This window comes from Mirounga leonina, unplaced genomic scaffold (assembly GCF_011800145.1).
Source record: "Mirounga leonina isolate KUSES-001 unplaced genomic scaffold, KU_Mleo_1.0 Mir_321, whole genome shotgun sequence".
Classification (NCBI taxonomy): domain Eukaryota; kingdom Metazoa; phylum Chordata; class Mammalia; order Carnivora; family Phocidae; genus Mirounga; species Mirounga leonina.
Genome location: NW_023270680.1, coordinates 745,228 through 768,752, shown reverse-complemented (window position 1 = coordinate 768,752; position 23,525 = coordinate 745,228). Strand labels below are relative to the sequence as shown.

The 23,525-nt window shown below is 50.6% G+C and overlaps 1 protein-coding gene across 2 annotated transcripts in view; it reads left to right on the top strand.

Annotated features, from left to right (window-relative positions):
* Nucleotides 1-23,525, top strand: part of PRKAG2 (protein kinase AMP-activated non-catalytic subunit gamma 2) — a 177,928-nt gene that overhangs the window by 5,408 nt on the left and 148,995 nt on the right. The window lies entirely within an intron of this gene.

The window sequence follows — 23,525 nt, the reverse complement described above, 5'->3', positions numbered from 1 at the left end:
GCTGGATGTGGGAGTTTTGGCAGCGAGACCAGAGACTGAAGCCCAGTCACTGCGCTGGGTTGGACAGAGGGGAAGGGACGGAGGAGAGAAAGGACACATCTAGAGGGGCGTTCTCGTGTTCGGGGGAGACCGCCGCACCCCAGGCTCCCATCCTGCCTCTTAACGCCTCCTCTTCAGCAGGGCCTTCCTCTGGTGTCTGCACAAAATGATGCGTTCTGCACATTACATGCTGCTTCTCCACCGCGACTACTGTGAATTGACTGGTCCCCTTGGCTGCCTTCCCCACCGGAATGTACGCTCTCCGAGCAGAGGGGCTCTGTTTGGTCCCAGGCTCTTTTCTCAGTGTCTAGAACAGTGCCCAGCACCTGGGGGGCATCCAGCAACCCCTGTACCTTGGTTCACCCTGAGTCCACCCACTTTGCTCCGCTCTCAAGCTCGGGCCCCTGCTCCTTCTGAATGCTGGGCATTGTGGGCGTTCACCCAGAGGTTCCAGCAGCTCGAGTGAGCACGACTATCTCAGAAATGATAAAGGACAGACAAACGAAATGGTAGAGGGCTTCTAGCTGGTCATGTCTGCAGACGTTCAGGTCCTGCGCCCCACGGGAGTCTCGAGCCAATCTCACCACCAGGTGTAAAGTGTAAAGTGCCTTGAATCCTTTGTGGAGCAAGGCAGGCTCTGAATTATGAGCACATAAGCTTCCATTTTTCTTGATGATGCTTTTGAAACTGGGCAAGATCCGGTTATGTGGGGTCTATACCATGCTCCACTTGACAGAGGACTGTAGAACTAATGGATTCTCTCACCTGATGAACACTTCTTTGTTAGTCATTACAACTTAGCCCAGATCTCTCACCTCCCCTGACATTCTTTTTTGGAACCCAATGCAGGGCTTGAACTCACAACCCTGAGATCAAGACCTGAGCTGAGATCAGCAGTTGGAATCTTAACCGACCAAGCCACCCAGGTGCCCCCCCCCGACATTTCTAGAAGAGTTCCCCTCTCTTCTTGGGATTCAAGACTGTATCTCCCAGGCTCCTTTCCAAGCCTTCCTGAGAAGAAGGAAGTGTGCATTTTGTTTAAAGGGAGATGCTTCTTTGGGGGAGTATTTACATTTCCATCAGAAACAAAGACCTTGTTTTGGCTTAATCCCGAAGAATGATTTTCTGATTATGAAATTGAGTATCTGAGCGCTAATGGCTCAGCCTCTGAATGACCACCAACCTCCAGAGAAATCAGGTCCTGTTTACTTCCTCCTGGGGAAGGGCCCTGGAAATTTGACAAGGCGGTTAGGCAGCTCACCTCTGCACCCATATTGACACGATGTATACGGCGTGCTCATGGGTGACAGCAGGGAGAATGAGGCTTGGTTGCCCTACCCTTGGGCTCCTTGAGCGAGGTGGGACCAGGGAGGAAGCCAGTCATCTTGAAGCCAGGAAGCCTGTATGATACCCTGGACAATCTCTCCCTCCTTCAACAACAAGGAACCGTAATTCCTCACGTTTGGGGAAGTCTTAAGAGCTGCCTTCAGAACCATTATCTATTCTTTTGGATGCTTTTAGTGATGGGCAATCTTTGGCTTTTGAGGATGGATTTTCTTATGGTAAAGGGATCTCTGGGCAAATAATGTTTTGGCTCAAAAGTTAGGATAAAGATATGATAATAGAAATGCTAAAGCACAGCCACGAGACCCTGCTTTTATTAACTGTAAATTACTTTTAAAAGTTTGGGGGTGGGGGCACAGACTTCCTGTGTAGCAGGACGCCCACTGGTTTCTCCACAGCGAGCCCTGGACTCGTTGCTTCAGCCACACGGCTCCCAACTCGCTTCTCTTTGCCCTCTCACACTAGGGACTGTTCTTCCGATGTGATGTCACCATCCACAGTGTGAGGTTTGGGGATAGTTAAAGGTTTCTCTGCTTTAATTCCTAGTCTAGGGCAGAGCATAAAACTCCCTAATAAAGGTTTTTTTCACCTTGGATCCTTCTTTTGTCTTTCTCTTTGAGTCCCACTTAGGGACTCTGAGCAAAGTTAGGGCCAGTGAGGGGCCCCAGGGGTTGACACCTGGCTTGTCAAATGCATTAAGTTGCAAACCACAGAGGCATTGATGCTAATATAGTTTCTGTCCCTTTCCCTCCCCACTCAGGGGCTGTCTAAACTGGCATGATGATACCCAGCATACGTACCAGCCCCAGAACACTGGGGACAGAATGGGGTTCTGGCCTTAGCACTGGAGACACCCTTGTCCTGGGGCTTACCTTTGGGGTGTCCAAGTGTGCAGGATGGTTCGGTTGTCGGAGGTCCCAGGAGGGGCAGGGAGGTGTCGGGGCTGTGACTCTTCCCTGATACAGAAGCATTTTCCTCTTTTTAACGGGCCTGGAGCATTGCCGGCCACACATCGGCTTTGCTAACACATTTTCCACCAGCTGTCCTGTTAGCGTCAGGTTCTTGGGGGAATCATTGGCTTTTTCTTTCCCCTCTGAATGGCTTTGGCTGGGAGACTAGTCTGTGGCCAGCAGAGTCTCAGCACAGACACAGGGCGGAGACCGGGGCCCCTTCTCCTGGGACACCAGCTGCCAGGTGTTCACAGGCAGGGGCCCGCGGCCGCTGTGACCCGACTCGCCATCCTCAGTCAGAGAAGACCTGGTTTGTCAGAAAGACCACTTCTGACACCTGGGGGTAGGAGGGACTTTCTGGAAGGTGAATTTTGTAATGGCCTCACTTCCTGCCTCCACACCACCCTCCCAATTTCCCACCTAATATGGTTTACTCCAGAATTTCTCCTTTTGACAGGCGTCTTTCTGCATCCCCCTCTCCCCTGGGCCCCCCATTAAAAGGAGATGGATTCTGATAAATGCTGTTTTTTGCCAAGAGTGATGCTAGAACGGAGACTTGAGGCCTACAGCCAGCCCCTTCCTCACCCTCACACTGAGTTTGCGTGAGAATTGATGATGGCATCTTGTGATCTATCTAGAAGACTGGGGGGGAAGGGGCTGAGTTTTCTGTTTTGTGGACTGTCACGTGGTGTCACAGAGGAAGGAGCTGAAATGGAGTCTGAAATTGCTGTTTATTATAGTTCCTGGAGGTACATTACTAGCCTGCAGGCTATTGAGTGACTTATTATCCATGTTAGGAAGGCACTGGATCCAGCTGCAAATGGCCATAGGCAGCATCAGGTTAGTGGGGCAGAGATACGGGGGTCATGTAGGAATCAAAGTCAAGTTACCAGGCAAGGGCTTGTTGGAGAATCAGGTAAGATAAATAATCTATTTCAGACCCTGTTATGTAGATTATAAAAATATACCAGTTCGTTTAATCCTTATAATAACTTTTCTGCGTTTACCTTTGTCCCCTCAAAAGGGGTATGTTGAGGTCCTAACCCCCGTATCTCTGAATGTGACCTTATTAAAATAAAGTCACTACAGATGTAACTAGTTAAGATAAAGTCAACCTAGAGTAGGGCGGGCGCCAAATCCAACATGATTAGTGTTTTATAAGAAGATGGGGCTGAAGCCGGGTGACAAAGGCAGAGTGGAGGGATGTGTCTAGACCCGAGGAGTGCCTGGGGTTGCCAGCAAGACCGGACGCTGGAAGGGGCAAGGAGGGACCCCCACAGCTTTCAGAGGGAGTGGGGCCCTGCCGACACCTTGATCTCCGACTTCTGACCTGCAGACTGTGATGTACTTTGGTGCCGTGACCTTCCACGGGACAGCGATGCCATCTCACAGATAGGAAACAGGTGTTCACGTCAGGTTTGGCTCCAGATCTTGACATCACAAGAACGCCTTCAGGGAGGGCAGTTGCCACATGACTCAGATGCCCCCACTCTGGGAAAAAGGAGGCTCGTCCTGAGGCCTGTTCCTCGTGGCCCGACTTCAGAATCATGGGTGATTTCCAAGAGAGCCGTTTCGGTAGCTGGGAAGGGAAGGAGAGCGTGTTACCCGGCTGAGGGCTGAGTCGGAGATGTCTTCCTTCAAGGCGTGTGGCTTGGAAGGGAAGGGGAGCGAGGGGTGGTGGAGCCCAGAGCCCATCCGTGGTACACATTCCTCTGCTTCTCCCGCCCCCTCCCTGTAGCTGGGTTGGGACCATGGTGCTGAGGATGCAGGAGGCATTCAGCCCATATCGCTTCTCGGTGGGGAGGGCAGCCCAGGGCCAGCTGCCTCCCTGTGTGGGACGGCAACCTGAGCAAAAGAAACCCTTTTTATGTCAAACCACTGAGAACCTGGGGCTCATTTCTTGCTGTGGCCTCGCTGAGCCTATCCTGGCAAATGGAGGTAGACTGGTAGGAAGTGGACGGATTGGAGTTAAGGGAAGTTTTGGATTGACCTGTTTACTTCAAGATAGGAGAGTTGAACGCATTTACAGGCTGAGAGGCAAGGAGCTGCCGGGGGGCCTCCTGAAATGCACGGACGGGTTGTAAGGGGCAGGGACACGAGCCTGTGTCCATCTCGGGTGTTGGCTTCTGTTCTCCATTAGACGGCTGGGTTTTTGCTCTGGGGACACCTGTTTGTCCTCATGGCCCCAACAAGGCTGTCTGTCCACCCAGAGCTGCCATCACTCCACGTCAGCCATCTGGGCCCCTCTGGGCTGTTCAGGGATTTGCATCGCTGGTGTGTGGATGTCCTGTTTGCACCATGAAGCACGTTTCCTCGGGTGGTGCAGGCGCCGTGCCTTTCGTGCTGCCACCCGGCGTTTAACTGAGCTCTTGGCGTAGACTCGAGTTCAGGTCTGCACACAGAGCCTGCTTCTGCCTCATGGCACCCCTGCAGGGCAGCTGCTTCTCCCCGACCGAGGTGCCTCGTTCAGGGTCACAAAGCTCGGTGGTGGCGTTGGTGCATGTGAGCTGGTCTGCCCCGAGCACGGTGGGTGCTAAGCAGAGTTTGACCCGTCCCTTTCCTAAGAGGAACCCATCAGCCCCTCTGACCTCACTGGATTAACTCTGCCTCTGGAGCCCCGAGGAGCTACCATAGTCTTTCTTGTACCTGTTTGGTCCTTACACATACGCGTATATTTTAGAGCATGTGCGCACATCTGTGTAAATACTGTCAGATAGCTAAGCCCCCTTTGTCCATTAAATACAGTCTTAGAAATGTTTTCCTGCCTGTTGCTGAGATCATCTCTAGCTCTGGAGACACAGACCGGTGGCCGTGCTGCCCTTGGCTCTTTCTCTTACCTTTTCTGCCCCCATCCCTTGGTCCTTCCTTCTCCAAAGTTCCAGTGCGTGGTTTCGTCCTTACCAGGTGTTGGCGGACTCTGATAACCCATCTGATAGCTGCTCCACCTTTCTTCGTAACAGAGCCTGGTTTTATTCAGGACCCACACCAGGGCAGGACTTACTGGTCTAGATCAGTTGGAATTATCCCTTTCCCATTTGGGGAAGTGCCTGGCTTTGGGGTCACTGGCCTTGGGGTAAACCAGGCACCTATGTCTTGCTAACAAAATATAAGGAGAACTCCGTGAGGGATCAAAGAAAAGGCACCTCCCCCAACAAAGAGAGATACACAAGGACTAACTCCCTCTCCTTACTTGGACTGTGGTATGAGGACGTGGTTTCCCTGTGACCATGGCCAACATGCAAGATGGTGGAGCAGGAAGGTGGGAGTGTGATCCTCAGTGCGGGTGCATCACTGAGCTCAGTATTCTAGGTAATAGACATCCTTGTCGTTCAGTCTCTTTTAAGTTGTATTTTTCTGTTACATGCCATTAAAGCATCCTGGCTGATATGCATCTCTTTGGTGACAGAGGTGAGATTCATCCAGATTGGGCAACCAAAGCAAAGCTATAGGAGCTAACCGAGAATATTCCAGATGGAGGGCTGGGGGAGGGAGGAGAATTGGCACGCAGACAGCCTTTAGTCCGCCCCACCCCCGCTATGAAGAAAAACAGCAGGGTACAAGGGCCAATGGGGGTGGGTGCTGTTTTGTGTAGGATGGTGAGCGAAGGAGCAGTCCCGTAAGGGGACCGTGACCAAGCCAGCGAAGAGCTGTACAGAGGTCTTGAGACATAGCGAACGCTTGGTGCAGATTTGCTAATCCGCACTCTACATGTCTGTTCCCAGCTTTTTTTCCTACCAAATTCACCCTCAATGAAGTCAATAAGCAAGTGAGCAAGCTTATCAGGCAGACTTTTGGCAAGGTCTGATTATTAGGTCTGAGCTCTGCCTTCTGTAAATTCACTTCTTTTATGTGCCACTCATTCCACGGTTTCCTTTAAAAAGAAAAGTTTCCTTTTGAAAAGTTCCTACGTAGTGGTCAATGCCTGGCGAGGCTCTGAAGGGCTGGCTTCCTCCCCTTCAGCCAGAATCCCAGGGCAGCTGGTCTCCCCAGAACGGCAGCAGAATGAAGGCTGTCCGTATTAAATCTCTCCCATATTCAATTTGACAAACAAGGCAGAGGATCCTAGGGGAAGGGAGGGAAAAATGAAACAAGACAAAAGCAGAGAGGGAAACAAACCATTAGAGACTCTTAATCTCAGGAAACAAACTGAGGGTTGCTGGAGTGATGGGGGTGGGAGGGATGGGGTGGCTGGGGGATGGACATTGGGAAGGGTATGAGCTATGGTGAGTGCTGTGTGTTGTGTAAGACTGATGAATCACAGACCCGTACCCCTGGAACAAATAATACATATATGTTAATTTAAAAAGTTAATAACTCTCTCCCACATTCAAGACAAGATGAGTTTAATATGTGCCCTCCTTTTGCCTCTATATCCTGAATGCTCATTTGAACCTGATTTTCCATAGAAAAATGTGGGGGCATTTTTCTGGCTCTGTGGCCAAGTGACCACTAGGGGGCGATATAGCCCCACGTGCTGAGCCTTCTGCCCCTGCAAGTTGGCCCCGCCCAGAGGACCTGCTGTCCCTGCCTGGTTTTTCCAGCTTGGAATGTTTCACCTTCAGATGCACGCCCCAAACAGAAGAAAGCTGATGTTACCGAGCAGACAGGTGGACCTCACACCTGACCAGCCCCACCAGGGCTTTTAAAGGGGGGGGAGGGCGGTCTTCTCACATTGACTACATCTGTTCAGTCAGTATTTAATGAGAACCTGCCAGGCCCTGGGGACACAGTCAGGAACAAATGACTTCCTGCCCTCGTGGGGATTACCTTCCAGGGAGGAGAGAGGATGAGCCATATGTATTGTGTGTACAGAAATGTTGCATGGTACCGAGAATAACGGGGGTAAAGGGGTAAGGGTTGGAGGGTGCTGCTCTAGGCCGGACCGTGGGATATGGAGGCTCTGAGCGGGGGTGGGACGGAGCCAGGGAGTGGTGCAGCCCGATGGATGTGTGGGGCCACTGAGCCTAGCAGAGGGAGGAGCCATGCAAATGTCCTGAGCAGGGGCCACTGCTAGTTGGAGTGGCTAGAACTGAGTGGGGGGTGAGGGAGAGGGCAGTGAGGTCAGAGAGGTGGGTGGGGCCTTGCAGTCCAGGCCAGGATTCCGGGTTTTCACGGAGTGATCCGCAAAGCCATCAGCACCTGTCGCTGGGGGAATGTCCTGCGCTCTGGCAGACTGAGTTGGCTACTGGGCAGGGGGAGTGGGGGACCGGCTGGGGTCCACTGGAATAGACCTGGAGATCGCTTTTGGTGGCCTCCCACCTCCTTTGAGACCTCCTGGGGCCCTGCCACCTCCAGAAAGCCTTACCTGACTATGCTTGCCTTGAGCAGTCTGCCACAGCCCTGAAATATGTGTTATTTTCAGCATCTGCACAGTCTGTGTTCCCTTGTGATATGCTTCTGTTACCTTCAGGCTGTGGGGAAATCGTGTGTTTAAGGTTTCATGTGCTTGCCTCTTACTTCCCCACATTCTTCCAGGTACCCCCCCCCCCCGCCCCAGTGCCACTTAGAGTCTTAAGCAACACAGCCCCCGAGGCTTCTGATTGCTCCTCTCCCCGAGGAGAGCAGAGCACGGGGATCTGGGCTGAGGATGCTTCTGGATGAGCAGGTGTGTCTGGAGGAAGGATGGAAGGCTATTGTAACCTGCAGAGAATGGGCTGGCCGTCATTGTTCCGTAAAGGGGCAAAGTCATTTTGGGGACCCTGGAGCTCCCTTTTCTATCTTCTTCCTCCCAGCTCTGAGAGCTGCAGTGCCTTATCCTTTCCCCCCACCCTCAGACCAAAACTAACTTTGGGAAGGGTCTGACAAAAGTATTCAAACTAAGATGTGCGTTATAGAAGCTAAAGATTACATATTTTGGGGGTTGTTGACACATTGAGCGTATAACTAAGGGAGAATTTCTAGCACCCAAACCAGACTTTTTTGGAAGCACTTGTCTTCCCAGAACACCACGATTGTGCAGGGATGGCTCTTGGCTGCTCGGATAGGGTGGCATTTTGCCAGCTGCCCCCCCCCCCCACACACACACACTGAGCAAAAAATGGTATCTTGTCCTACATGGGCAGGGGTTCACACCAAGTGGCCACTACTGACAGAAGTCAGCCCCGCCAGGCACTGGAACGTTATCTTTGTCCTACTAGAAGAAAGCATTGAAAATCGCTGACCTGGACAGCCACCTACTCTGATTACACTCATGGCTACTCAAGGTCATGACCATGGTATCTGCAGAACGGGCTAAGAGGAAATGGTGGAGGACAGACCCTGGCACTCAGGGAGTTTGCATCAGCCCAGTGGGAGGAACTTACAGCTCGGGGCATGACGATGAGGCCGGCAGCTTCATCGCAGTGGCGTTTGGAATGTCTTTGCAACCCCCAGCAAGAGACACTTTTTATGCTGTAATCCAGCACGTGTGTACATACGACTGAAAACCATTTCTCAAGAACAGTACTGACCCTGGCCTAAGCATTCTATTTTCAATGCAGTGCTCATTTGTTCTAAAAGCATGCTTTCTCTGCCCCAACAGCTGGTTTCATGGTGGGGCGGGGCTGGGGGGTGCACTTTGGAAGGTACCACCGTAGATGGTCATAACCCGCAGGATGAGTGTGGAATGCCTGCGAAGGCAGTCTGGCCAGGAACCTCTAGGGCACAGAGAATCAGTGGGGTGGAAGGAAGCGCTGGGGTTTTGCCAGAGATGTGCAATGCTAGATGTTCGAACTTTCTGTTTCTAAGACCCGCTCACTGCTGTGACTGAGGTCATGGGTACTTTGAACACCCAAAATAAATGTAACTTTCTGTTCGTACTTAAGCTGAAACAGCGGAATCCCTCCACGGATGACTGTCATCCTGAAATAGGTTAGTTACGTCTCCGTGCTTTAAACCCGGCTCCTTGTCTGTGGCTCTGTATCAAAAGGATGCCATGACAGGCGTTTGAAATTCGCACGAGCGTTCCAGAGAAGTTTGTTTAACTTGGAAAACTTCTGGTCCTTTCACACCATGTCTGTCTTGGATCACAGACAGCAACTCCTTTCTCTCCCAGCAACTCGAGTTTATTTTTCAAATAAAAGTTTGTTTTCCCGTAAAATGCCAGAGGTTTTGTACTGTGTGCAGAGGAAAGAACTTCAATTTAGAGCCTCAAGTCTCTGATTCACACGCCAAGGGCTTCCCGGTGCCGAGAAGCTCCCTGCCCGGGCTTGTCCGTGGAGCCCGCCAGCCTGGGAGTGCCAGGAGCCTGATGCGCCCGCACGCGGGGAGGGGGCCGAGACAGTGACTTGCGTCCCCCAGCACGTGGGTCTGGACCTCGAGGCTGGTTTCTCTGCAGAACGCCTGTGCTGACCATGTTCAGGAATCTGTTCACGTTACATGTCAGTCGGAGTCCCTGTGTATTTAAAACAGCCAGACCTTCATGGCTGTATGGTTATAAAGGTTAGGGAGCTGCTGAGAAGGCGAGTGAGAGTCAGGGAGGCTAATCAGAGATTAGTAAAAAGCCTGTGCCCTCCTGGGTAGCAGAGGCGAAGGGAGGAGGGCAGCACGGGGCAGGCACGCAGGCATGACCTGTGGGAGCTGGGACCGGGAGCCGGAGGGGATGCAGCCACCCAGGGCCTCTCTCTTGCCCTAGTTGGAAGCCCGCCGACAAGGGAGCCTGGGCCGCACGGCTGCAGGGGCAGCTCGCTGTGTGCCCCGTGGATGGAGCAGGGCACCCGCTAGGAGTGCAGGTGAGGACCAACCGCAAGGGGCCAGCCTCCAAGCAGACTGCACGCACTGGGTGCCCATGCGTCCAGGCGTACCCCCCAGCGCTGTGGGGACAGGAAGCCGAGAGGCTCTCAGGGAAACCTCTGTGGCACCTCCATTGAAAGGAGTCTGGGATGTCCTTGATATGTGGTCCCGCCGCCACTTCCTCGTGTGCAGATCCCTGTGTTTGCTGATTGCTCACAGGGCGTCATTTGCGGGCCTGGTTTTGCACCTCGCTCTCAGAGGGGGTCCCGGGACCTGTCCATGCGTCAGCAGCTAGAGGCCGGAGGGCGGCGGGGGGGGGGGGGGGGGCGGTGGTGGCTCGGCCAGCAAGCTGCAGCCTTTCCTAGACACTGAGGGTACGTGGTGAGCAGGGAAATTTTGCCCATGACACGCTGGAAGGGGCCCTAAAACTCTCCCTTCCCAGCCAGGCTCTAGGGTGGGCAGACCCCGGCTTCTTCCCACCCCTACCCCAACCAGACAGTGCTCACCTTTTTCACACTCTCCCAAATTCCACCTGCCCCTCTCGCCCATGCCTCTGGCCTCTGGGACCCCCTTTGGGACCTGACTTTCTTTTCTTCCACACATTTTCTTCTCATACACAGCAGCTTATCTTTTGGACTCCATCTGTGTGGCCCTCTTCCTTCCCGTGACGGACGCAGGGAAGTGCCCAGAGGCTTAGCAGCACACACAGGGGCCTCATCACAGGGTTAGGCAGGGCCAACGTCAGGTGGAGGCTGGGCCAGCTGCTCCCGACATGGGCGGAGATACCGAGGACCTCCCTCCCCTGCTCCGGTGACCCCCTCCTGCCTGGGAGGCCCCGACAGCCCGGGAGCAGCCTCTTGGCAAATGTGGGTGACACATATATATTACATATGCAAAAGAATGTAAACTCAGCCATTAAGCCAAGTGGTGTGAACGTGGGGGTGAGTACTGGGCAGGGTCTCTAGAGACCTCGGATCCCGTGGGAGCCATCCGGCTGCTGGAGAGATGGTGGAAAGAGAGGGTCTTCTCAAACCGGGGCTGGCGAATGTTTTCTGCACAAGGCCAGATGGGAAATATTTTAGGCTTTGTGAGTCCCCTGATGTCTCTTGCAGATACTCAGCCACAGACAAAATGTAAACTGCGTTCTGATAAATCTTTATTTATAAAAGCAGGTGGCCAGTGGGATCAGGCCCCCCTGTTTTAAAACATAAATCTGATCATCTTATCCCCTTTTCAACCCCCCCCCCAATCCTCCCCACCACATTCAAGTGGAAATCTGAAGGCTCACCGCGTCCTCCACGCCCTGGCCCTTGGCTGGCTCCGACCCCATCTCGCTGCATGCCCCCCTGGCCTCTGACACTCCCAGTCCAAGTGATGGACACCATGCTCTGCCTCCCGGATTCCCCTTCAGGAGTGAGGGACTCAGTCCTTGATCTTCTGGCCGTGCCCACAACAGAGAACCACCAGACACAGGGTCCTGCCCCTTCCTGAGCTGGCCTGCACCTGACAGCTGGTTAGCATGTGGGTGTAAAGGACTGGCCCCCTTGCCCCACTCAGGACAGCTCTGAGGGGTCATCCCAGCTCTGGAACTCTCTGTAGGGGCCTCTCCAGGTCCTCATTGCCCTTCAGTTTTGTCTCCTTCCTTTCCTCGTCGTGGGTGTTGGTCCCAAAATACACTTCCTACCCACCAGTTCCCATCTCGGGTCTGCCTCTCAGGGCACCTGCAACACCTCTTCTTCCAGTTAGGTGCAGGTGTTGGCCCTCGCTTCAGCTCTCTGCCCCCGGGGCCCGCGATCAGAGCGGCCATTTGAGTGAATGAAGGGGGAGGGAGCAATGGATGAACAAATGAAGGGACCAGCGAGGCCTGAAGGACTGGTAGGCTCTGATGAGGTGCTGTGAGGTGGGAGAAGGCAGCGGGGGGCCGTGAGCCAGGGCCCAGCTCTCCCTCAGGGCCACTGCGGGTGGGCGTCCCAAACGTTGCCAGAATGCAGAGTTACACGAGCTTTACCCTGTGCCTGGCTAAGTGAGATTTTCCCTGGGGCGCTCGTGCTCCTGAGTGCTGCACCCCGTCCTCAGACCGCCCCTGAGCCGCTCTGGCTCACCCGCCGCTGCTGGGGCCGTCTGGATCGGGGCAGCTGGTGAGACTGAATCCTGGGGCCGAGCCGACTTCAGAAAAACATGACTCATCTCGCCTACCCACAAAGAAAGGAAAAGTATGTGTGGCATCCAAGTTTCCTGAAAAGTTCAGCCAACACATTGCAGAGCTATGTGGAGGCCTGGCACCCAGTGTGGGTCCCCTGGGAGAGCGCCCTCTGCTGGCGATCATGCAGGTGTCCGTGAAACGTGTCCCCGGGCTGGGCTGGGGGGAGGGGGGTATTATCATAATGGGCGGTTGTTGTTATTTGGGAGAAGCCAAGGGGAAATTTCCAGAAGAATCTCCTTTCCCTCAGAGAACTGTAGGGCTCGCCAGCGCTCTAAGGGCCTGCTTGGGCGATTGTGGGACGGAGTGGAAGGAGATGCTAATAATGAACCCTTCATTCTTGCCCTGCTGCTTTATTTCTGAATTCTTTTATTTATTTATTTTTTATTTTATTTTATTTTTTTAAGATTTTATTTATTTATTTGACACAGAGAGAGAAAGCACAAGTAGGCAAAGAGGCAGGCAGAGAGAGAGGGAGAAACAGGCTCTCTACCGAGCAGGGAGCCGGATGTGGGGCTCGATCCCAGGACCCAGGGATCATGACCCGAGCCGAAGACAGACACTTAACCGACTGAGCCACCCAGGTGCCCCTGAATTCTTTTTTTTAAATAGCATTTCATTTTGGCTATTTCAAGCTTACAGAAAAGTTGTAAAAATAGTACAAAGAATGCTCATATACCCTTCATCCTGATTCCCCAATGTTACCATTTTCACGCACTGGCTTATGTCCCCCCCTCTGAATACGTAAATATTTGTGTGTTTATATAAAATCTGAACCATCAAGAATCAGTTTAATGATGAAAATCAGGAAATTGACATTAATCTGATAGTATTCGCTGAACTACAGGCTATATTCACCATTCACAGATTATCTCAATAGCATCATATTTTGGGAGAGGAAACACCCAGTCAGGCATTGCCTGTGATTCTCCTTTCTCCAGAGACTGAGTCCGGAACAGCCCTCAGTCTTGTCTCTCATGATCTCAGCATCTTCCAAGACCCCAGACCAGTTATTGTGCAGACTTTGCCTCATTCAGGGTTTGCCTGGAGCATCCTTACAATTAGATCTGGGTTTGCTGGGCGGGCAGCAGTGCCACATGTCTCGTGCCCTGTCCTGGCGTCATAGTGGGAAGCACGTGATGTCACTCAGACCCACTCCCAGTGATGCAGACTGATCACTGGGTTAAGGGAAGCATCTGCCATGGCGAGATCCTAACAAAATTACTGTTTTTCCCTTTGCAAGTCATACTACTTTGGAGTTATGTAAATATCTTCTTTCTCATCAAACGTTCACTTGCTAGTTTTAGCATCCATTGATTAGTCCTGCCTCAGTTATTACTATGGCCAAAAGGTGATTTTCTGATTTCATCACAAATTCTGTATTGATTGGTTGGAATTCTACTAAGGAAGGAAATTTCCTTTCCTGTGTATGTATGTACATAGGTACTCACAGACTCCTGTTTTATTCAGTGATTTGGTTTGTCATGATCATATTTTGACGTTCAAGTTGTCCTAGACTTGGCCTGCAGGAGCCCCCCAGGTTGGTCCCTTTTTCCTGGGACTGTCCCCATTGTCATGTCAGAAGCAGTGCCTTACTTTCTGGTAAAACCAAGTCTTCCAGGGGCACCTGGGTGGCTCAGTCGGTTAAGTGTCTGCCTTCGGCTCAGGTCATGATCCCAGGGTCCCAGTGGATAGCCTGCTTCTCCCTCTCCCTCTCCCCCTCCCCCTCCTTGTGCACTCTCACTAGCTCACTCGCTCTCACTCTATCTCAAATAAATAAATAAAATCTTTAAAATTAAAAATAAAAGTCTTCCAGCCTCATCTTGTCCTTTCCCTGCCCTGGCCTGGAATTGGCCATTTCTCCAAAGAGCACTTGCTACTTTTACTGGCCAGTAGTATCTAGAAATAGGGTCCGGTGCTAAGTGTGCTTGTGAATACTGAGGCATCACTGCTTTTAGGTCCTCTGAGCAGACACACTGGAAATACGCTTGCATCTAGGAGAGTAGTTGGATACAACAAAGAAGGGATGTCCACACAGTGGAGTACTATGCGGCTATGAAAAAAACATAAAGATGATATCTCTGAGCTAATATGGCAACAGACATAAATAGATGATTTTCAAGAAACATAGAAATGGCCCTTTGACCATAGGTAAAAGCACTTAGACATCAATAGAAAGCCTTTCCCTGAATCGGATTATAGAGGAATTCACGTATATTTTCCTCTACTATCTGCATGGTCTAATATAACTCTTTTTTGTGTGGTAAAATACAACATATCATTTGCCATCTTAATATTTTATTTTATTTTATTTATTTTATTTTATTTTAGAGGTGGGGGCGCAGAGGGAGAGGGAGAGAGAATCCTAAGCAGACTCCCCGTTGAGTGCAGAGCCCGACATGACACTTGATCTCACGACCCTGAGATCATGACCTGAGCCAAAACCAAGAGTCCGACGCTCAAGCGACTGAGGCCCCCAGGCGCCCCATCTTAACCATTTTATTTATTTATTTATTTTTAAAGATTTTATTTATTTATTTGACAGAGAGAGACACAGCGAGAGAGGAAACACAGCAGGGGGAGTGGGAGAGAGACAAGCAGGCTTCCCGCTGAGCAGGGAGCCGGATGCGGGGCTCGATCCCAGGACCCTGGGATCATGACTTGAGCCGAAGGCAGACGCTTAACGACTGAGCCACCCAGGTGCCCCCCATCTTAACCATTTTAAAGTGTACACAGTTCGGAGACATTAAGTACGTTCCTATGGTTGTGCATCCTTCACCACCCTCCAGTTTCAGAACTTTTTCATCACCCCAAATGGAAACCTGATACCCACGACTCCCCATGCCCCTTCCCCCCAGCTCCTGGCAACACTGATCTATTTTCTGTGTCTTTGGATTTGCCTCTTCTGGACACTTCATATAAATAGACTCATGCAAAATGTAGCCTTTTGTGCTTGGCTTCTTTCACTCAGCATACCATTTTGCAGATTCATCCATGTTGTAACAGGCGTCAGTGTTTCGTTCCTTTTTATGGATGAATACTATTCCTTGTACAGACAGACCTCATGTTGTTTATCCATCTGTTGACGGACGTTTGGGTTGTTTCTACCTTTTGGCTACCGTGAACAATGCTGTTATGAACATCGACGTCCAAGTCTGTGTTTGAACACCTGTCTTCAGTTCTTTGGGGTAGATACCAGGCGAGGAGTTTCTGGGTCCTATGGTAATTCTCTGTTTACCTTGAGAGGAATGGCCAAGCTGTCTTCCACAATGGCAGTGGTATTTTTCATCCCCACCATTCACTTGCTAGTTTTAGCATCCATTGACTAGTCCTGCCTCAGTTATTACAACGTCTGAGGCTTCCAGTTCCTCCACCCCTGCTCCAACACCTGCAGCTCCTCACTTGATCCCGTTGCCCCAACACCTGCAGCTCCTCACTTGATCCCGTTGCCCCAACACCTGCAGCTTCTCACTTGATCCCGTTGCCCTGCTAGTGGATGCCAGGGGCTATCTGACTGTGGTTTTGACCTGCCCTTCCCTCAGGACATCAGGCATCTTCCCATGCACTTATTGGCCATTTGTGTATCTTCTCTGGGCACATGTCTGTTCATTTTTCCATTGGGTTGTCTTTTTGTTGCTGAATTATAGAAGTTCTTTCTACATTCCAGATGCTGAACACTTACCTGACGCATGCTTTGCGGATTTCTTCTTCTCCCTTTCTGCGGGCGGCTTTTTCTCCCTCTTAATCGTGTCCTTCGCGGTAGAAAAACTTTTACTTTTGATGAGAGCAAGGTCTTGATGACCAAAAATACCTTAACGTGTTGCTCCTTAGTCCTTGGCCAGTATGGACGCTTAGACTGGTTGAAATGAAGGGGTGAGGGTGCCAGTGACTGCAGCTCATTGACTCTGGAGACGCCAGGACAGGCTGATGGAGGAGGGGACTGCGTCACTGTCACCACATCGTGCCGGGCTGGCTCAGGGTCTGACCATCCCCTTAGAGCCTCCAGTGAGGGGAGAGTGAAGACAGCAGATTCTCCAGAGCATCCTTTCTGAGTTTCATCCTCTGACCTTCAAGGAGCCCTTGCCTGACTGCAGTGGGTCTAGTTTCTTCCCAGGGTTTCCTCTCGGTGGGGACATCGGAAGGGCATGCTGGTCCAGCTCTTGTGGCTCGTAGGCCTCTGGGAGGACCTCCCACCTTCCCCCTCGACCTCTGATCCTGCAGGGACCCTTGCTCCACCAGCCCCAAGCTGCCTGAAGCACGGGAAGCTGTGTTATTAGCCCATTCTCCTCACTGGGGGAGGGTTGGGATAATGTTCCCCGCTAATCTTCCACCTCTGGGCCAGAGATAAGAGATAAAAGCCAGATACGGACATGCATGCCAAGAGATGCTCTTTCTTCATGGTGCTGCTTACAACACTGTTTCCCAACATTTGGCTTTTCTTTTTTTAGCCTTTGCTGAAGCAACGTACTGAGAATGCACCTTGCTGATTTTCCCTGCTGTAGGTACTGATCCCCGTCTACGAGATTCTGTTTGTGTTTTATTTTGTTTTCTCCTTTTTACGTTTGAGTTTTCAGTAAAGCAGTTCACTCACATGATTAGAAAATCAAACAAGTTGCCATGAGAGATATTGAAAGGCAATAATCCCTTACCCCACGCCACCAAAACCTAAAACGAACCTTTTAAAATCGGGTACATATTCAGTTGTTTTATGGCTTATCAATGTTACAGCTTATACGTTGTCTTATTATGATGGATGATGACTACTCACCCCTCCAATCTTCAGTTTCCCGTCTGCTTTCCTTTTTTAAATTAATCAGCCTTTTCTTTTTTTACACCCGCAAAGAGCCTTCTTAGACATTTGTTTCTAATCACCCCCTTGCAATTTTAGCAGAACAGATATACCATATATTATTTATGTATTATGTGTCTCTCTGTGCTTTATATGTGAAAAGAGTACATCCCCCTTCCCAAGAGCCATTTTCACCCCTTAGGGGCAGTAACGCCCCCCGACCCCGAGAATAATAATGTAATGGGAAAGGAAGTCGAAGTGAGTGATGTCAGTGACTACAGTAACATCTGACTGGTTTGGGATAAGGCCAATCTGAATTAGCCAACAATCTCAATTATGGAATACCATTTTTATATTTTGCCAACATCAAGAAGTGAACCAGCCACCCAAGTTAACTTTCTAGATATTTGAAACTTAAACCATTAAGCACCAAAACATGCATCTTTTTAAGTGTTCGATGCACTGTACACTTTGTAGTTTTCTCATTCAAAAGATATGAACTATAACTTCACTCTTTACAGAGGATTTAGGGTCCTCGCCAGATTGCCTGTGATACAACCTCGCGTATCCAGCCAGCACTGAGATGCAGGAATTACGCTCTGTATCATGAGGGCTTCTGACTCTCATCCTTCCCGTCTCCTTCCTCGGGCCAGCTACATGCTCTGCGGCAGTGTTCTTGCCTAAATAGCATCTCCCCCCTCCCATTGCAATGCGCTGCTAAGAACCAGTATTCTTTGTGCGTGTGGTTAAAAAGAGTAAATTATTAGTAGCGAAGTCCCTTGGTTCCTCATTGAAGAAATAAAATGCTTATGCTGTGAGTGTTTTGGCTGATGAGCAGGGTTTTGTCCAATTACTTCTGACTTCTGGGTCGGGATCAGGAGCAGGAACGGCACATGGGCTGCTCCTCGCTCAGGTCCCGGCGCCTGCCCAGCCAGCCAGGCTAGCGGATCCAGCACCCTCCCCCGAGACGTAGAGCCAAGGCAGCCAGCCCTGGGTCAGCGCCCAAGGAGGCGCCTTTCGGTAACTGAGGCTTTGCTCTGGCTTTTCCCACCGTGTCCTTGAGGCACTCGGAGTCTGAGCCCAGAGGGATCTTTCTGTGAAGGTTGAGACGATGCTCTTTACCTGTGAAATGCTCTGCAGCTTTCAAGATATTTTTTGCAGTTTTATCTAATTTGATTTGCTCAAAACTTCCGTGGAAGTTTTAGGGGAGAAAGGTGGAGGAATAAACTAAATGGCTCAAAATCACATCCTGGTATGTGAGCCTACGTGCTTCGTTTGACCTAAGTATTTCAAACCTTCCTTTTTATCGTCTTGTTTGGTAATATATTTCACTTTGCCAAAGAAACAGATTAAAGGCAAGCTTCAGCTCAGATCTCATAGTTTAAACCCATGGCTTCCAAATATTAGAAGTGGAAAAGCCCGTGGGGCCTCCTTGAGGAACCCCGGATTCTGGAAAAGGGAAACCGTGCTTGGCTGCTCGGGAGGTGAAGGCCTAGGTGGCCATACTCTGTGGGAGTTGATGAGGTCTTGACCCTTGCCAAGGATTTTTGCACAGTTCTTTACCACTTTGGCCTTTCCAAGACATAACTCAGAGGATGAACTAAATGGAAAATCCAGATGCTCGGCTTCTAGAATCTTTGGAATCTAATTTTTGAAAGCCCCTGCTCTTCAGCCCCTGAGCCCAGGGTTCACCCTGAATCACCTGAATGCTGGGGTTAGGAGCAGCTCTGGTCTCTGGCACCTCTCTTGGCCTGGCAGAGAGACCCTAGAGCCTGGAAGGGCCATGAGGAGGGATTAAGTAAGGCCCCCACTGGGGGGCCCCATAGGGCACGTGATGCCCCATGGAAGACTTTAAGATCATCTAAGGATTCATACTTTTAGGTGTTGCACTTGGGCATGCTAAAAATAATTATTGTCATCGCTTTTCTCTCTTCCTGAACACTTCTGTACTCTGAAAGATGATACCCCTATTGTCACTGGGTTTAGGTGTCACTGGTGTGAGTTGAACTCTTTAGGCTGAGGTGGTTTGTCTTTGCCAAAAAAATCACCCTCTTGTCGCTCAAACTGGAACCTCTAAACTCCAGCTCGTGGGGGAGCGGTGAGTGACCGTGACCGCGCTGGAGTGACGCACGAGTGGGCATGGGTCCCTGAGTCAAGGTGAGGATGCGTCACTCTCCGGAGCCTTGGCCGCATAAACGTCTCTGGGAAGGGACATGGAAGGCCCCGAGGAGGTGACACGGCAGTCTCACTCGGAGTCAAGTGCCACGGTGACCTTTAGAACTTTCCATGAAATATGACACAGTCTTTCGCAACCAGCGGGACGGCACTAGCAACTATGTGTGTCCCCACACACTGCAGCTCCCACGCCCAGGGCACCCACTTTCCTCTTCCACAATGGGATTTTGTTTGGCTCGCAGACTCTCAGAGACCTGGGTGCTTTTCAGGTACTGTCACATGATCCTCAAAGGTTTTCGGAGTCAGTTTTCAGTCCAAGTGTCTTTATTTACTCTTCCCACATCCCGACAGAGAAGAGGCAACCCGAGGTCCTAAATGCCACTGGACGGGGGTGGTGGGGGGCAGTGACCCCATGTCTAACCCCAGCCCTACCACTGGCCTCCCCTGGGATCCTGGGCAAATCAGTTTGCTTCTCTGAGCCTCCGTTTCTTTTTATTAATTAAACGGAATTGTACGGGCTGGCCTCCGACCTCCCTGCGTGGTGGGAAGCCCTGAGGAAAAGTCTGTATCCTCTGTTCCAGCAGAAGGCGTCCCTAACAGGGTGAGACCCCGCCCCCCCCCTTGGCAGCCAGGCTCCGCCCTGCTGGCTGCTTCTGTCTGCACCTGGGCCTCGTCCACAGCCCTGCAGCCCCAGGTGCGAGGGCACGCTTGAGGGGTGCATCGGGCTTGTGACCCCTTGTGACCGTCCAGTGAGTCGTTCACAGCTGACCCAACACGGTCCACAAGTGGCCTCCATGATAAAGTTTTGGGCCTTGGAAAAATTTTATTTTAATATAATTGGAAATCCAGAGGGAGGGTGGGCTTCGGGGGGATTGATTGCTCCCGTGGGTCATCCCTGGACTGCCCCGCCTGAGCTTCCAAAGGAGGAGGATGGGATGGTCTCTGTGACCTGCGTGGCCCCATGAGGACCCCCTCAGCGGTAGGGCCCCCTGCTGCTGCACATCTGTGTGTATAGGGATGGGGTGACAAGGGGAGCTTGGCATCAACCGTGGGGTCTACCGCAGAGAGGGGACGAGTCCTGGTTGGAGCCATGACCACAAGCCTGGAATGGGACCAAGTTATGGGGACCACAGATGCCTTATGTCTTAGCGCTTGCCCCCAGGCTGTGGGAACAAGGCCTCCCGGATCACTAGTGGAGAACTTCCAATGATTGCCCTGGGTCACGTGCATTTTAGGGCCACTGGGGACACCAGAGAGGTCTCACATACAGAGCTCTGTGAACGTGTAAATGCTCACGGCATGGAGAGAGAGCGGGCCGCACAGGGAGGGCACAAGAGCTTTCTGTCCGCCGGCATCCTAAGGCAGTGGTGAGGGAGCGCTGTCCTGAGGACAGTTCCATCTTGGGAGTCATTAGTTCCTTTTTTTTCCCCAGCCCTCTCTTAAAAAAATCCCCATGTAAGGAAAACTTTCCATCGGAACATCCTCCCGCTAGCTGAATCACAGTTGCGGAAAGCCATGTTGCCCTCGTTCGTTTGAGACCATCAGCTGGTGGAAACGTTGAAGAAGGCAGTGAGTGACCATCTCTTCCAGCTCCTCAGTCACAGTACTGAAGGCAAGGTCCTGGGTCACTTCACCTGCAGTGTGAATGTGTCCCCTCTGCCGGCGCATCAGCGTTTGTCTCTAATTGTGGAATAAAAAGCGTTGTCCCCAGTTGAAGGAATTCCAGGCACGTATGAGTCGAACAGGAAGACCCCAGTGGTGAGCGAGCCAGTTGTTAAATTATCAGGAATTTCTCAAGTCTGTCCGTGCCCCATTGGTGCCTTGAAATGGGCCACTGTTGGAGCATTTATACCATGGAATGTGGCCAACCACGTCCTCCCTCTCCCCGCCTCCCAGAGATCGGCCTGCTCAGCACTTTCCAGGACACCACTGCTTCTCCGTTTCTGAAATCGGGTGTCGCCAACTGCTTTTTCCTCTGCTCTTGGGTAAAACTGACCCTGGGAAGAACATTTCAAGTGAGGTCAAAAGTACATGTTGGCGTAGGTGGGGTCTCTTTGGGGATTTGTGTCCATGTCGGGCTGAAAGCTGCACTTAACCTTCTATCTCAAGCTTTCCAGGATCCATCATGCAGGACAGGGAACTATCCTGGGCCAAAACCTTTTTGCGGAATCAGACCAAGTCCACCATTTCTTTCCAGAATGTTCTGTTACCATCTCAGTAACAGAACAGTGGTCCTGAATGATCTGGGTAATACTTTTCTTCTCTCTGCCTAAGTTGTCACATCCTTACGCGCCTCCTCTCCAAGGCCCCAGACACTCCTGTTGAGTGAATTCTGACCGTGTGGAGCCCAGAGCTGAGCACAGCAGCAAGTCCCGGCCAAGCCGCGCAGAGGAGACAAGTTCTCCCACTTATTAGCTGTGTGATCCTGGTAAAGCTACCTCTCTGACTCTGTTGTTGATCTTTTTTTTTTTTTTTAAGACTTTATTTATTTGAGAGAGAGCATGAGCAGGGGGAGGGGCAGGGGAGAGGGAGAAGCAGACTCCCTGCTGAGCAGGGAGCCCGATGCGGGACTCGATCCCAGGACTCCGGGATCATGACCCGAGCCGAAGGCAGATGCTTAACCTATTGAGCCACCCAGGCGCCCCTATTGTTCATCTTTAAATAAAATGGTATTAATAATGCCTGCCCCACATGATGGTGGGAAGATTGCAATAATATGATAACTGTGAGGTGACCAGCACTCCACCTAGCTTGTGGTAGGCACTCAACAAATGGGATTTATTATTTTACTAATTAACAGTTCTTAGAGGACAAGAATGTCTTTGAATTATTCATAGCACTAATCTCCTCCATCAGCAACTGTCCTGTACATTTGGTTTAATAACTACTTGATGAGTGAGTGACCACAAAACAAAGCACAGAACTACCAAGCACACCAAAGTCACTGTTTACTTTCCACGCGAATTTACACTCGCTCATGTTTAGCCGCCAAGCTTTGAAATGTTATCTCTCACTATATTCTTTTTCATATAGTACAAGAATATTATATTGGCTTCGACAAAAACTTTTCATTTTCCTTTTAATGAAATATGCCCCTTTGTTACTGAAACACATGTTTAGTAGCCTTTTCCTAAAGAAGTTCTGCTTTGCTTTTATTTTTTTTTAAGATTTTATTTATTTGATAGAGAGATAGAGAGAGCCAGAGAGCACAAATAGAAGGACAGAGGCAGAGGGGGAAGCAGGCTCCCCAGCGAGCAGGGAGCCTGATGCAGGGCTCAATCCCAGGACCCTGCGATCATGACCTGAGCCGAAGGCAGACACCTACCCATCTGAGCCACCCAGGCGCCCCTGCTTTTATTTTTTTAAGTGAATTTTTACTCATTATTTTTTTTCTTTTTATGTAATTTCTATGCCCAACGTGGGCCTCGAACTCATGACCCTGAGATCAAGAGTCACATGCTCTACCGACTGAGCCAGCCAGGTGCTCTTGCTTTGTTTTGTTTTACTTTTAAATCAGAAGAACATTTCAACTTCTGTTAGGACCTGAATTGATAAGATATTAAAAAAAGAAAGAAACAAAGAAATCTCAATGGGAAAAACCTACCTGTGCTTCTTTTTCAGAGTTTAATCCCAGTAGGTATGGGCTACCATATTTAACAACGGAGATGATCCACTCGTACATTGGGAGACCCAGCTGGGGGTAGGTCTTGTGACTTGTTCTGGGGGCTTCTCCTTTCCTCCGGACTCTCCAACCCTCAAGGCCAGCTCACGCACTCCCTTCCAAGGGGGGCCATGCAGTTGCCCCTCCGTCCATCTGTGCTGATGGCACTCATTGTCCAGACTGACCACTTGCCGTTGATCACATACAGCTTTTTTTATGCAGTTTCTATTGCTTTACAGTTTATCCTTGTCATTTGCAAATTCCTTGAGGGCAAAACTATTTTGTTTGTTCATTCATGCTTCCTTGCTACAAATATTTGATCACTGTTTCTGTCCATCAGTCCCAGCAGGAAAGAAAAGGCACACCGAACAGCCATTTAGAAGTTCAGACTTCTGGAAGTCGACGAAATCCTAATGTGATCGAGTCTTGTCTTGATACACAGAGGGGGGAAACTGAGGCCCAGAAATGGGAAGTAACTGTTCAAGATCAGAAAGCTAGTCAGTAGCACATCCTGTAACTTCCCTTTAATCTAGTGAAGATATCAGCAAAAAAAAATTTTTTTAATATAAAAGTTATTTTTCTATCTCATATTTTTATAGTTTGGTTTATTAGTTGCAAAATGCATATGAGATCTTTGTTGTGTTTTATTAGATCGGG